This window comes from Nannospalax galili, unplaced genomic scaffold (assembly GCF_000622305.1).
Source record: "Nannospalax galili isolate Female #2095 unplaced genomic scaffold, S.galili_v1.0 scaffold10, whole genome shotgun sequence".
Classification (NCBI taxonomy): Eukaryota; Metazoa; Chordata; class Mammalia; order Rodentia; family Spalacidae; genus Nannospalax; species Nannospalax galili.
The window spans coordinates 3294279-3308865 of record NW_008331140.1 but is presented as its reverse complement, the minus strand read 5'-3'; the positions used below and the strand labels follow the sequence as shown (position 1 = coordinate 3308865).

Genomic DNA, 14587 nt, shown 5'->3' with positions numbered 1-14587 from the left:
ATCAATAAAAATGTAATAAAAATATTTATGTAAATTTTTTCTTGGATTTGTTTAGGAGACAAATAGTCTTCCAAGTAATATGAGTGAGTTTTTAATGCTGATTTTTATTTTCTGTTATTGTTTTATTTGAAAACAGTCCCCCAAAAGTCCCAGCTAGCTTGGAACTTTCTACATAGACCCAGTTGGTCTCAGTCTCCCAGACATTCACCTGCCTCTGTTTCAAAGTGCTGGAATTAATGATGTGCACAGTCATGCCTAGCACTTTTTCTACATATGTCTTATTGTAAACTTTCAATATCCCACCTTTGTTAGGATCATAGTCATGTGTATTTAGAGATGTTCCTAGAGAAGTGAGTAGGGATGAAATTACTGTTGAGGGAAAAGACTTTTACAGAACTGTCAGTTACAAATGTTATTTTGTCTATAAAGAATATTCTGTATTTTAGTTATCCTGCATTATATTTAAGTTTTCATAGCTGAGTAAATGTTGAAAGAATTGTAGAGGAAACATGTATTAGATCCAGGTATGGTCGTATATTCCTGTAATCCAAGCACTTAAGATTATGAAACAATAGGATAGATGCTTCAAGGCCAGCCTGGACAATGTATGTGTGTGTGCGTGTGTGTGTGTGTGTGTGTGTGTGTGTGTGTGTGTGTGTGTGTATGTGTGTGTTCACATTACTTGGGGTTGTTCCTAGAACCTTGTACATGCTAGGTAAATTCTGTACCACTGAGCCCTATCTGTAGCTTTATTTTAAACTCTTAATTTTGAGGAAGGCTATCAGGCTATTCCTATGTTGCCCAAAGTGTTGTTAAATTCAGACCTTTAGCCAAGGAAGGAGTTGAAGTTCTGATACTATTATCTCAGCTCCGTGAGTAGGCCTATTTTTCTGTTTCTTTTTTTCTAAAGGAATAAACCTAGAATATATCCTGTGCTCAGGAGGCAGACGCTTTCAGGCCTCTGGGACTTTCTAATGAACTTGAAACAATGGTGACAGCATTCACAAGACCCATGCAACACAATCAGACAAAAATTCAGCATAGAATAGGGGAAACAAGAAGCAGAACCTGACCCTAGCCAAGAAACTATTGGCAAATTATTACTTTTGGGTGAGGGAAAGTAGATCTTCTTTAAGGGAGTGATTCTAGATAGACTAGACTACAGTGGATGAACTTATACTCAGGGATATTTGGATACAAATGCTGGACTGGATAGGACTTTACATATATGAAAGGATACCTGAAATCTGGTGGAGGGTTTAGGGGGTCTAAATTTGATTAAGATTTAATATATGAATTATGCAAAAAACAATAAAATAGCTACTTGAATAACCTCCATATATTAAAAATTTGATAGGCAAAGTTCTCTTTGTTTTTGATGTTTCCTTTTGAAAACAATTACTTGATGTGCATTTACCTTTTCTTTTTTTTGTTTGTTTTTGTTTTGTTTTGTTTTGTTTTTTGAGATATACCCTGACCCAGGTAGCCTGGAAGTCACTATGTAGAGAAGGTTGCCCTAGTTCTTAAAGTTCTGCCTGCCTTTGTCTCCCAATTACTGAAATTAAAGGCATATACCACTGTGCCACAACATATCTTTTCTAAAACACATGTTAGTTTCAGAGACCAAAGCTTTTTAAAACTTATTTTGAGCAAAATCTTCCTTTTCAAGCCCTGTCTCATTACCATCTAACTTTTAATTACATAAAATATTTTTATTTTTTCATCTGTTCTCCAACACCCCCCATGAAAAAAAATCTTAAAAAGGAGTAACATTTCCTACTTTAATTTCATATATAAATTCTTCACTTATAAAATTCAAATAGGTATTTATCTACTTGCAGAGAAGCAAGCAAAGAAGATAATTGTCTCTCTGCATTCAATTGCTTGTTTAGGATGCTCATGTTGGCAGTAATGATGAGCAGCATGCATTGGTGAGAACATGGCCTGCCTAATGAACTCTTACAGAAATGGGCCTGTGGCAGCACAAATGGTAGTATGTTCCATTCAGCACAGTCCTTGTGGATGAATGAAAGCAATTGGTTTGTTACTACAATCTATGCCAGTTCCTTTGAGAAAAAAAGTCTATCAAGTCTAATTTGTTTTGCCTGAATGCTCTTGGGTGTGAGTTTATTCCTGAGAGTCTAGTCAACTTACCAGGTATCACACCAAAAAGTTAAATTGACACTCCTCCCAGCATCTATAAATTTTCATTAGATTCTTAGTGAAGACTGGAGCTCCCTGCCCACCACTGCCATCCACACTAAGATCCTGTTTGGCTTGGGTTTGCATACATCTTCTGCATGCTGTCGTAAGTGCTGTGGTTTCATATGTACAACTACACTGTGGTGTCCAGACAACATAGTTTCCTTGCGTTCATCTACTACTTCTGGCCCTTAAAATCTTTCTGTCCCATCTTCTATAATGATCTCTGAACCTTGGAAGAAGTGAGTATGATATAGATGTCACAATTAGGGTTGAGCACTCTACAGTATCTTATTCTCTAAATGTTGTACAGTTGTGGATCTCTCTGTTTATAACAATCTGCTACAAGAAACTTCTTGAGAAATGCACTAATCTATGGGTGTAACAATAAATTATTAAGAGTAAGTTTAAGGAGCTGGAGAGGTAGCTTAGGGGCTAAGATCACTGGCTGCTTTTATAGAGGACCCAGGTTCAATTCCCATCACCCACATGGCAGCTAACAACTATCCATTATCTCCAGTTCAGGGAATCCAACAGCTTCTTCTGATCTCCATAGGCATTGAATGGCATGGGGTCACTTACATACAAGAAGGCTATATACACATACACATAAAATAATAATAATAAACATTTAAAAAGAATAAGTTTAATTCATTGTCTATTTTTCAGAATGAGAGTAGAAGGTTCTACCCCATGCACTGTAGCATGTCTGGCCCTAGCTTCTTGGTCCTGATAACAGTATCAGGTATGGTCTCCACCTTATGAAGCCTAAAGCAGGCCTTAAATCCAATTAGTAGGTAGTTGGTTACTCCCATAACTTTTGTACAACTATTACACCAATGGGCCTAGTTTGTCAAGCCAGTTGTTGTAGCTGGGTAGGGTAATGTCCACAGCTGGATAAGGCTGATGATTACTTTTTTTCTGACAATAGCATTCACAGCACCTTCTTGTACTATTCGACCTAGCCATTAGAGATGAAGTTTTGAAGTCAAGTAATTAGAGATGAAGATTTGAGGTCAATAACAGCTTAATTTCCCCTTGTTTTTTTCTGTAATCCAGGTATGTAGGGTATTCAGCAATAGGGTAATAGAGTCAAGTTCTGGTGGGTATCCAAGTGCAATGACAATCTGTTATTGTTTGAGGGTCTATTGGAATGCTTTGGTCAATAGCTTGCAAAGGGAGATCTGGTTTGGCATTCAGCTTCTCATTTCTTGCGTGTGTGGGGGGTTCGAGCCTGCGACCCCCATGCAAGGATGACTGAGGATGAGTAAGTGCTCTGTTCACCAGCCCCTGCAGCCCCCAGCACAGGGAACAATCAGATGCAATGGGGAGTCTAGTAAAGCAGGAACTCGTTTATTGCAGCAGGTCAGGGTGCTTATAAAGGCAGAAACCACAAGCAGAATTCCCTCAACCCTCATAGTTCTCCAATCAGCTTAAAAGTCAATGCATGCATGCAGGCAGGAGCCCATGAAAGCTTATGGCAAACATGAGCTGATCACGCACCACATAGGAGTGCGGAAGGACCGGCATCCAATCCGATGATCTTCAAAACAAGTCAGGCCACACCCCAGTAACTTCCTATCGGTGCCATCTTGACAAGGCGTGGCCTTTAGGTCCCCACATCGCCTCCATTTTCTTTTCTTTAACAGGCTAATCACAGCCTACCCATCAGGCAATGCCCTATGGATAGGTGGCTAGCCCCTTTCCATGTGCCAAGCATCCCAGCCTGTCTTAGGTTGTCTCTTTCCTGACCAAGCCTTGCCTGTCATTGGTCAGTGCATCTGGCCATGTGCACTTCCTGTCTTAGGAGTACCTGCCAGAAGGAGATCTACCCATCATTGGCATGGGATGCTTAGATCTTAGGCGTGGGACATCACATGGGAGGTGCCAGTCCGTGACAAAAAGGAAAGGAGGAGAAAGAAGGGGCTGACCTATGGAGCTGAGGGTCTGGCTGACGAGCACTCAACAACGTGAGGTCCAGAACAAGGGACAATTAGGCTGTTTACAGTGTGTTGTTGATCTTCTGGAGTTCCTCCATCAGGTCCAGGAGGATCAATGTCAGGATGAAGATCGGGGTGATCACCAGGCCAACAACTGTGAGGATGAAGAGTATGGTCCATCCAGGTCTAGAACACATCTCCTATGTAGAGAAAACAAGGGACAGCTAAACTCATGGATCCTGTTGTCTCCATGGCCTTTTATATTATTATCCTTCTAAAGCTGCCAGGTACTTGAGATTTCTGGCCAGTACCCATATTGGTGTCTGCTCATTTATGGGGAGGACACATCCGAATCTGAATCCTTGGGCTAACAGGGGATCCAGGCCCCTCCATTGCCCTGTAAGTGGATCTTTCCATCATACTTGTACTTGTGGGCATTGGTCTTGATTTCTCCAATGTCTTTGAAATTTAGATTCTATCTGATTTTTTTGTATATCAAGAATATTTATACTAAATAAAGCCATATATAAACTTTGGTGGGGGTTTATTCCCCCTTTTTGTTTTTGTATTTCAGCCTTAAGGTTTTGATGATTGCGTTTTATGATCGCTTGGCCTTGTGGATTATAAGGGATGCCTGTAATATGCCGAATCTTCCAAAGCTTAAAGAATTCCTGTAGAGTTTGACTGATAAAACATGGTCCATTATCTGTTTTTATTTTGTGAGGTAATCCAAGGATTGAGAAGCATTGAAGGAAGTGGGTTTGAACATGTTTAGCCTTTTCTCCTGTATGGGCCATAGCCCAACAGGCATGGGAGAAGGTATCAATAGAGATAAAGGCATATTTAAGTTTGCCAAATGTGGGTATATGTGTAACATCTGTTTGCCAGAAGGCATTGGGTTTGAGACTTCTAGGATTTACTCCTGGTTCTTGTAATGGAGGTACTTGAATAGAAGGCTGGCAAGATTTACAAGTTTGTATAATCTTTTTAAATTTTTGATTGGTAATTGAGGGAATCTTTTATGAAGCCCACACCAATTTATATGAGTCAAATTATGTAAGTCTTGTGCTTGTGCGGTATTTCCTAGCAGTATTCGTGTGGATGCCAATGTATCAGCCAAGGCATTGCCCTGGGACAGAAACCCAGGCATGCCCTGATGACCTCTAAGATGTTGTATAAATATAGGATGGCCTCTTTATGTAAGGAGTGTATGAGCCTGAATTATGAGGGGAGTGATAGGATTACTATCCAGCCAAATATGAGACCTTATAAGTCCAGGAATAAGATTGGTAACACATAGGCTATCTGAAAATATATTTACAGGTTCTTTGATTTGGCCTAAGGCCAAGATAACAGCCATAAGTTCTTTAAATTGGGCTGATCCCTCACAGGTATATTGATATTTTGAAGGTTTATTTCTATTTGGTGGATATATCACCACTGCAGCCCTGTACCTATCTCCATCAGTGACCGTGATGTACACACCAGCAAGGGTTTATAGGATATTATCTGGGTGTATTTCCAGGGAAGAGATCGGAATGAAGCAACCCAGTATTTCCATAATGACAATCTAGCGTTCCCATGAATCCCTCTAGGGAGAGAGCCAAGAAGCTATTATTTTTATGCAGCCAATCAAAGTCCTTGAGGTGGTAAGGGACAATTATTTTTGCAGTGTCTATAGCATAGTGTCTCACAGCAAATTTGCATCCCTTTGTATTAGATCTGCCAGTTTGTCTGTGGGAGAAAAAACTCTGGGGGTGCCTCCGACAGAAGTATGTACCCATTGGGTGGGTTGTTTTCCTGTAGCAACACAGCTGTCATTAAGTTCTCCCCTGGCAATATCCATAATTCTAGATCTTTAGTGGGGTCATACCTAGTTAGTTGTGCTATATTTAATGCCTCTTGAATCTCATTAATTATTTCATAATGTGAAGGCTCAAGAATGATTATATTAGAAGGCGATTTATTTGTCATTATGTGGCACAGGAGTAATAGCTTCTCTGTAGGAAAAGAAATCCAACTGCAGAGCCAGTTGATTCCCCTAACACTTTTTGTAACTCTACAATTGTTACTTTAGGGTGGACATGTAGCTGGGGTTTTAAGGGGCTCACTGAGTCAATAGAAAGCTGTGTGCCCAATACCTTGAATGGTGGAATAACCTGGACCTTTTCAGGGGATATATGTAAGCCCCCTTTTAAAAGACATGATTGAGCAAGTTGATGGAGGTGTTGTAGTTGTGTAGCCGTGCTGGCTCCTAAGATTATATCATCCATATAAACATCTTAAAAGTCCTCTCACATATTACTGGCAAAAGACAGGCCTATTAGCCATACCTTGTGGTAGCATTGTCCATTCATTCATACCTCAAATCAGGTGTCCCATAATTACAGGAATGTAGGGAGAATGAAAAGTTTTGGCAGTCCTCAAGATGTAGAGGAATGGAGAAAAAACAATCCTTAATATCTAATATCATTAGATGCATATCAGCTGCAATAGTGGGGATCCAGGCAAGTCCCCAGAGTGGGGTTCCCACCTTAATCATCCATGTGTTAATTTGCCAGAGGTCCTGGAGCATCCTCCAATTGCCTGATGATTTTTGGATTACAAAAACTGGAGTGTTCCAAGGACTCATGGAAGGCTGAAGATGTCCTTTTTGTAATTGTTCTTTTACAATATCTTTTAGAGTCTGTAATTTGGTTTTTAGTAAAGGCCACTGTTCTACCCATACCAGCGAGCCAGGCAACCACCAAATGGCCGTTACCTGGGTGTCAGTGGCCCCTAAAATTGGGGATGAACCCAGGGTTCTTTAATTGGGTCTCCCTGATAATTGGTAAGGTGAGATAATCCCTGAGCCATTGGCTCAGGAAGTCTGTCAGACTCTTCAAGGTCTAAGAGACTGTCATAAAATGCCTTAATATCAGTGGTTATGCAGGCTTGTGCATCCCCCAATATGTCCTGTCCTATAAGGTTAGCGGATAGTCCCATAGCCACTAGGGGTCGCACCTCCCCTTTTGCTCCATCAGCATTCCTCCATGTAAGCCATTCTCAAGTCTCTTCTGATGGGGTGTATCCTCCCATACCTAAGATTTGAGGCCCAGAAACCAGGTGCCATCGTGATGGGACTTCCTCCTAAGAATGGTTCTATCTGCCCCTGTGTCCACTAGGCAGCAAAATCTCTTGCCAACTATTTCAAGATCCATCTTGTGCCTTACACCAAGGGTAATAGTGACTGTCCAATTCGCCATAGGTTTTTCTCCTCTCCTGATCCCTCCTTTAGGGCATTGTAAATGTAGCCAATCATGGGGAAGTCCTCCTTTTGTTAACAGGCTGGAGGCTGCCCCCCATTTAGTTTAAAGGCTTTCCTTCAAAATCAAATCTGGATTTACAATCCTTCTGCCAATGGAACCCTTTGTGGCACCAGGGACAGGGTGTAGATGGGGGTCTTTTTGATACCCCACTTCCAGGCTTAGGCCAGTTCTCTCACTGAGGATAATTTCTTTTAATATGGCCTGGCTGGCCACAGCCAAAACACAGGCCTTCTATTCCTCTAGGCCCCATTGTTACCTTCTGTCCCAGATTAAGTGAATTAAATGCCTGGGTTAGGGCATGGGTCAGAGCCTCTCTTTGTGTCTGTAAGACAGCAGCCATGGCTTTGGTTTGCCCCCTCTGTGTTCCCACCTCCTTGAAGGCAATTATCCATTGTCCCATGCACCTGTCCTTAAGGCCAGCACAGGCTATCTTATGATCAAAATCCATTCCACCCCATACCAGGGGTTTAGTGAATTGCTCCCTCAATGGGCCTGCGGGAAATTTTCATTTGAAGCTCTTCTCTACTCTGTCTATAAACTCATAGAGGTGTTCACCAGGCTTTTGATTAATCCCTGCACAGGGGGATTCGGTAGGCCCCTCGTCCAATTTTCTCCAAGCATTTAATCCTATGACCCTGACATGTTCTGTATATGGGGCTGGAATGCCTGACTGTTGCTCCCCTGTGGTGTAATGGTCACTTGAACCAGGCAACATCCCAAAAGTAATGGGGACAGGTGGGTTGGCACTTGCATTCCTCTCAGCCTGTATCCTGCATTCCTCCTTAAAGAGGGCACACCATTTAATATATATGGGGCTAGGAAGGACTGCTTTGGTGAGGTCCAGCCAATCCTTTGTAGTACACTGCTGATAAGCCAAGCCTTGGAGGAGAGTGTCTACCCACGGTGATCCCGGGCCATCCTCAGCCACTGCCTTTTTAAATTCCTTTAAATCCTTCACCTCCTAGGGATATCAGGGGTCAGAACAAGTGCCACCTGGGTTGACATTAATAGGATACACTTCTACCCATGGCCTCACAGAAGCCTCCTGAGAGGGGTCAGGATAAGAGAGCGGCCAATCCCCAGGATCATTTTGTTTATTGCCCTGTATTTTTGCTCTCCATCTGAAAAAGGAGCCCATGGGTCCTGAGAATGGGGATGGTTTTCATGGGTCCTGGAAGGCCTGAAGTTGACCAGGGCACACCTGAGGTGCCGCTTGTTACTTTGGCCGCTTTTGGTTTCACTTCTGTTGCATTTCTGCATTCTTCCTCAAACTCTTCCCATGATTCCCATGCCTGGGTTTCTGAAGGCTCGTCATGAGGTGGTTCCTAGGGCTTAGGGCTCTGGGCCTGAAAGCATGCCTTTAAAGCCAAGATAGTAGGGTAGAACAACAGTGGTGGCTCAATCTCCAATTGAACCTCCCTTTCTCAAGCTAGGCATTCCACATGTTCCCATGTATCCCCAGTAAAAACATTAGCCCCAAGTAGCCAGGGAGCCAAATGGACGGCCTCTGCCCAAACCATTTGAGCTGCCAGATCTGACAGATCCAACCTCCTACTTTTAAGCATTTCTCTCAGTGCCTTAATTGCCAGGTCCTCAGGGTTATCAATTGCATTACCCATCTTTTCAGATCTTTCTTACCCTGGACTCTCGATTGTCCCCAATTCTTTTCCTTTCACCTACCTTTGTGCCCCATGTTGGGCACCAGTTGTGGGGGGGGGTTGAGCCTGCAACCGCCGCACAAGGATGACTGTTGATGAGTAACCACGCCATTCGTCAGCCCCTGCAGCCGCCAGCACCAGGAACAATTAGATGCAATGGCGAGTCTAGTAAAGCAGGAACTCGTTTATTGCAGCAGGGCAGGGTGCTTTTAAAGGCAGAAACCACAAGCAGAATTCCCCCACCCCTCATAGTTCTCCAATCAGCTTAAAGGTCAATGCATGCATGCAGGTGGGAGCCCATGAAAGCTTATGGCAGACAAGAGCTGATCACGTGCCGCCCAGGAGTGTGGAAGGACGGGCATCCAATCCTATGATCTTCAAAACAAGTCAGGCAGTGCCCCAGTAACTTCCTCTTGGCACCATCTTGGCAAGGCGGGGCCTTAGGTCCCCACAATTTCCTAACTGTGCAGTCTATTGAGTGACTGAACTCTTATTATATGCAAGTTTATTGTATATGCAAGTTTATATTGTATATGTATATATTCAGAGAAGATTTATAGTAGTTGTCTCAGGACAACGTCAGTAAATTACAAAATAGGACAGGTGAAACTGTTTATAACTTCAGACTTATTATAGTCACTATTTCATTAGAACAACAGAAAATTCTGTGATTGAAATAAATTACTTTTTTAACCTGTTTGGAATTACTGAATAATAAACAACTCTAGAAGGAGAGCATTTCACTGAAAATTCTGTTGTCAATAGTTGCAGCAATTATGTGTTTTTGGCATTTCATTCCATATGTCTTTGTTTTTCTCTGATTTATCATTTGTTCTTTCTTTTTAATTTTCACAATTAACTATTGATTTATTTGTTCATTCATCCATATAATATCTGTACCACAGTAATAGCCAATAGCAATCTAATTCTCAGTTCTACTCAAACAGTAATATAAGCAATCCCCCCAAAATATGCAGTGATCATTAGAAAGTGTAAATTACATTTATTTCGTCTTCTGATAAATACATTCTAATGGCCACCAAAACTATTTAGGAGAAATTTGAAATTCATATAGTATCCCAATCAATCTCCATCCTGCACTTTCCAATTTTATCCTTTTCCCTCACGTACTTTATAGTATTGACATTGGATTTTTTTTACCTATGCCTCAAAAACACCAAGAAATTTTGACCTTGAAATCAATCTATTTTTCCTTTGCTATAGGATGCTCTTCCCTCTAAGCATAAATGACTTGTCCTTTATTATTGTTGGTTACACAGCATCTTTTGAGATGTCTTTCTGACTCACTGATGTCCTCCCATCCCTCTGTGTCAATTGTATCTCCTTAATATTTATTGCTATTTTAAGGTGATGATGTATGCCCTTTAATAGAATATCAACTCAGTGAATATAAAGACAATATCTATTGCATTGTTTCAGGAATAATTATTGAAAAAATATTTTGGCATTTTACTCAACTAAGTGGTTGTAAGTATAGAATTTTCATATGGATCAGTGTTTAATAAAGATATATACAGGCAAGCAATCTATAATGCATTGGTGATAAAAATAAAGTTGATGTGAGAGAGAAGATAGCTTACAAAATACAGTTTGTGTGATGTTCTGGAGAATTTAAATAAGAATTAAAGGCCAATAATGGAATCCTTATCTTATCTGAGGAACAGCGAAAGGTCAGTTTTACTGAAGAAGAATGAATGAGATACAATGAGTTCGGTAGCATTGGCAGCCACTTGGGTACTAAACTGCGTCTATGGAAATTTACTTGTCCTGTTTCCAAAAAACATGATGAACTCAACAAGTAAACCAGTGCTATGAATATAACAAGCTCTTTCAACAATGGTACATCTCATATTTTTCTTCATATTTCCTAAATTTCCCAGCAGAACACTAATCATGTCATAAACGATCATTTGTATAACATGTTTGGATTAGTTACGGATGTTGCAAATGTGATACCTAAATTTACATCACTTTAGGAGTTTGCATCCCATGACACAGGGTACAGTTTTGGCTGAGCTATCAATTCAGTTTCTTTTGGAATACTTCATTCAACCAATAGGGGAATTGGAAATAAAGATCTCTTTCACTGAGCCATCTCTCTAGCCCTAACATACTCTTCTCATGACTTTGTGTAAGATGAGTTTGGAAAGCTGTTAGATAGGCTATTTTCATGAGTGGTTGATTTATCCTGAAGATTTAATATAGATGCCAGATAGAAATTGTAATTATCATATTATGATTTGGTTAGATCTTCAAAGTAGGCTTTACATTGTCAGGAGTTCATGGTGACTGTTAACGAGGTCAGAAACTAGGAATATTAAGAAGTGCACCGATATTTGGCCTCTTCAATTTATATATCCTAATAGCTTGGTGGCTCCAAGGCAGAGTCTTCTTGATTTATATCTTGTAGCAGGAGGCCTTCAAAGATGGCGCAGACCCAGTGCCCTGGGATTCAGCGAAAATTCACTTCACTTCTTGGTCCGCAAATAGCCCGCCAAAAGAGCCAATGCCTCCGTACCCTGCTGGCGAGCCCAGTGACTGCTGACAGACTACCTGGCGTGGACCAATCAGAAAACGATACACTGACTAAAGGGACTTGGGGGTGGAAAAAAGGGAAATATAAGGTGTGCCCCCTCCTGCACTAAACGAGCCTGCAGCAACTCACCTAGTGCTTGCTTCTACCCAACTCCCGGGGTCTGTGTGTCGTGACTCCACACCTCTTGCACCCCAAATCAGCAGGGGATCCAATCCAGGTTAGGGTCTTCACACCTCGCACCTGAACAGAGACTCCTGCCCATGGCGTTGGCAACACCCAGAACCATGGTTCGTTTGGTAAGTAGGCCCCTGGATTTGTCTGTTCTTCGGCTGCTCGAGGGTAAATGAGTAGCCCTCTCCTCTGTCCCCTCCACCCTGTCTGTCCTCTTTATTGTTGGACTAGTTTGTTAGATCAGGGGGGCACACTCCACCATGTGATCCCAAAGCCCATGTTGGCAACTCCCCCCTCTCGGCTCATTCTGGTGAGTTCACATAAGGACTGATCCATGCCAAACTCAGAGCCGAAGCTTCAGGTCACCCTGTTGCCTGTCCTGGAGATACTGTGTGAGCATATGGCTGGAGGTGTCATGGCCTCCAGAAGTCCCTCACTGAGCACAAGACATTTGGATCTGATACACCTTTACATGTTGGGGTGATTTACATCTGAGTGGCTGACAGTGCTTCTTTGCTTCCTTTGTGCCCTCTTAGTAGTCACCCTCGTCTTCTACTTTTGTGGTGCATTTCCCTTCATGAGAGCCTCCCACAATGGGCAATTTACCACCACCATGCAGGGAACCACAAACGGCAGCACTCAAGGTGCTCCTTAAGACCAGAGGGTTGAAAGTGAAACCAAAAGATATCGATCACTTTTGGTATGAAGCCACTAATTTGGCTCCATGGGTCTCCCCTGAAAACATGTAGGACCCTGACACGTGGATGCAGGTCCTCTTCCTGGCCCATAAAAGGGAGGTCGGTTCAGGGATCACTCCCCCTGCATCATTCGTACCGATCATCCTAGACATCATTGCTAGCCTTAAATCCTCCTCTCCTGAGGAAGTCATCTCGGCCCACAACAAACACTGCTGGGAGCAAACTAGTGTAGATCTGGCTATTAACTCGACCCCAGACCTCCCAGCCCCCGTGGACCCAGAGGTGTATGCCACCTCTGTGCCCACTTCCAATAAGGAAGGAGCTCCTTTGCCTATACCTCAGGATACTCTCCTAGAGCTACCATGCCCAGTAATTCCCCTGTTCCATTACCCATGGAAGGAGTTACTCCCTCACCCCCCAGTAATCACCCTGCTTCTTCCCCTTCTAACATGCCCCTCCCTCCTAGACCACCCTCCTTAAAGCCTCACCCGCCTTTGTCTGCATTTCAGGTTAATGTTGGCCCTGATGCAGTGCAGCATCCCTGGCTGCCAACCCCACTCACTGACCTTGTTCTTATCCGCAAGGCGGTTGAGCAATCAGGCCCTAATTCCCCATATTTTGAACACGTTCTTCACCAGTGGTCCTTACATTTACAAACCCACTATGATTGGTATAGCTTACTGAAGGCAGTCTTAGAACCCTCAGTCTTTCTAAACTGGCGCGCAGCCTATGAGGGTCAGGCTGAAAATCAGGCATGCCTAAATCTCCAATATGGCCTCAACATTACGTTGGACATGCTCACAGGATGTGGACAAAATACTGACCCCATCTCCCAGTCTACTATTGGCCTCCATGCCTATTTTCAACAAGTTTCTGACTTGGCCTTTAAGGCCCTTAAATGTTGCTCCCCCCATGACCCACAAGTCTTTTTCCGTAATTTGATTCAACAGTCAGGGGATCCTTCACGGATTTACTTACCCATGTCACCGAGGCAGTAGAATGGAAGGTGGAGTCTGGACCCACCCTAGAGTGCTTATCAAACAATTAACTTGGGAGGGACTAAACATCCCTACTCATACTATTGTGCCTGTCTGCAATGATAGCATTCACAAATGGGTACTCGCTACTAGAGACTTAGACCCTAGAGTGGGCCCTACTGAGGCTTTGAGTGCCTCCTTGGAGACTCTTTTGTCACAAGGAAAGCCCACCCACTTTGGCGAGTGGGAAAGCTGCTGGAACTGTGGGGGGCTTGGCCGCTTTTGTAGTCATTGCCCAAGAGTTACAGCCTGCCCCAAGACTCGCTGCCCCAAGTGCAAAAGAGGGTTCCATGTAGGTCACAGCCTCATCCGGACTCGGCTACTTTAAACTCCACCCGGGGCACCCCTCAGCCCCGCCCACAAGAAGGGAAATGAGACAGACATTATGGACTCTCCCAATCCTCAACCACTCGCCACTAATGACCCTGTTCCTAGATGGAACTGCCGTAAAGGGCCTAGTAGGCACAGGGGCTGATGTCACCATTATATCAGAAACTGAATCCCTTAATTTCCTTCATTGGAAATACCGGCCAGGCCCACCAATAAAAGGAGTTGGCAGAAAACAAGATACCAAGCTGGTCACACGTCCAGTATATTGGAAGGACTTAGATGGGAACCAGGGCACAATTACCCCCATAGTAACGGACGTTCCCTGTAACTTATGGGGCCGAGACATCCTAGAGGACATGGGCGTGGTCCTTACCATCGATGACCATGTCTTTTATGATTATATCATGCTCCTTGATAACTTGGGACTATCAGGGAAAGGACAACACCTTGCCCAACACCCCCAATCTTAACAGCCACTGCTTGCCCGGGATTGACTCCAGTCTTGGCCCCGGAACCGATTCCAATTACCTGGCTCTCTAATGATGCCATTTGGGTGAACCAATGGCCTATAATAGAACTTAAATTCTCTGCCCTCAGAAATTTGGTAGATGAACAGTTGAGGCTTGGCCACATCGAGACCTCTCTCAGTAAACATAATACCCCAATATTTGTTATTATAAAGAAAT

General features: G+C 42.9%; 1 pseudogene; it reads left to right on the top strand.

Moving 5' to 3' along the window:
• Nucleotides 1–4135: 4135 nt before the first annotated feature.
• The window catches only part of LOC103725529, a 52474-nt pseudogene continuing 42022 nt past the window's right edge, over nucleotides 4136–14587 (top strand).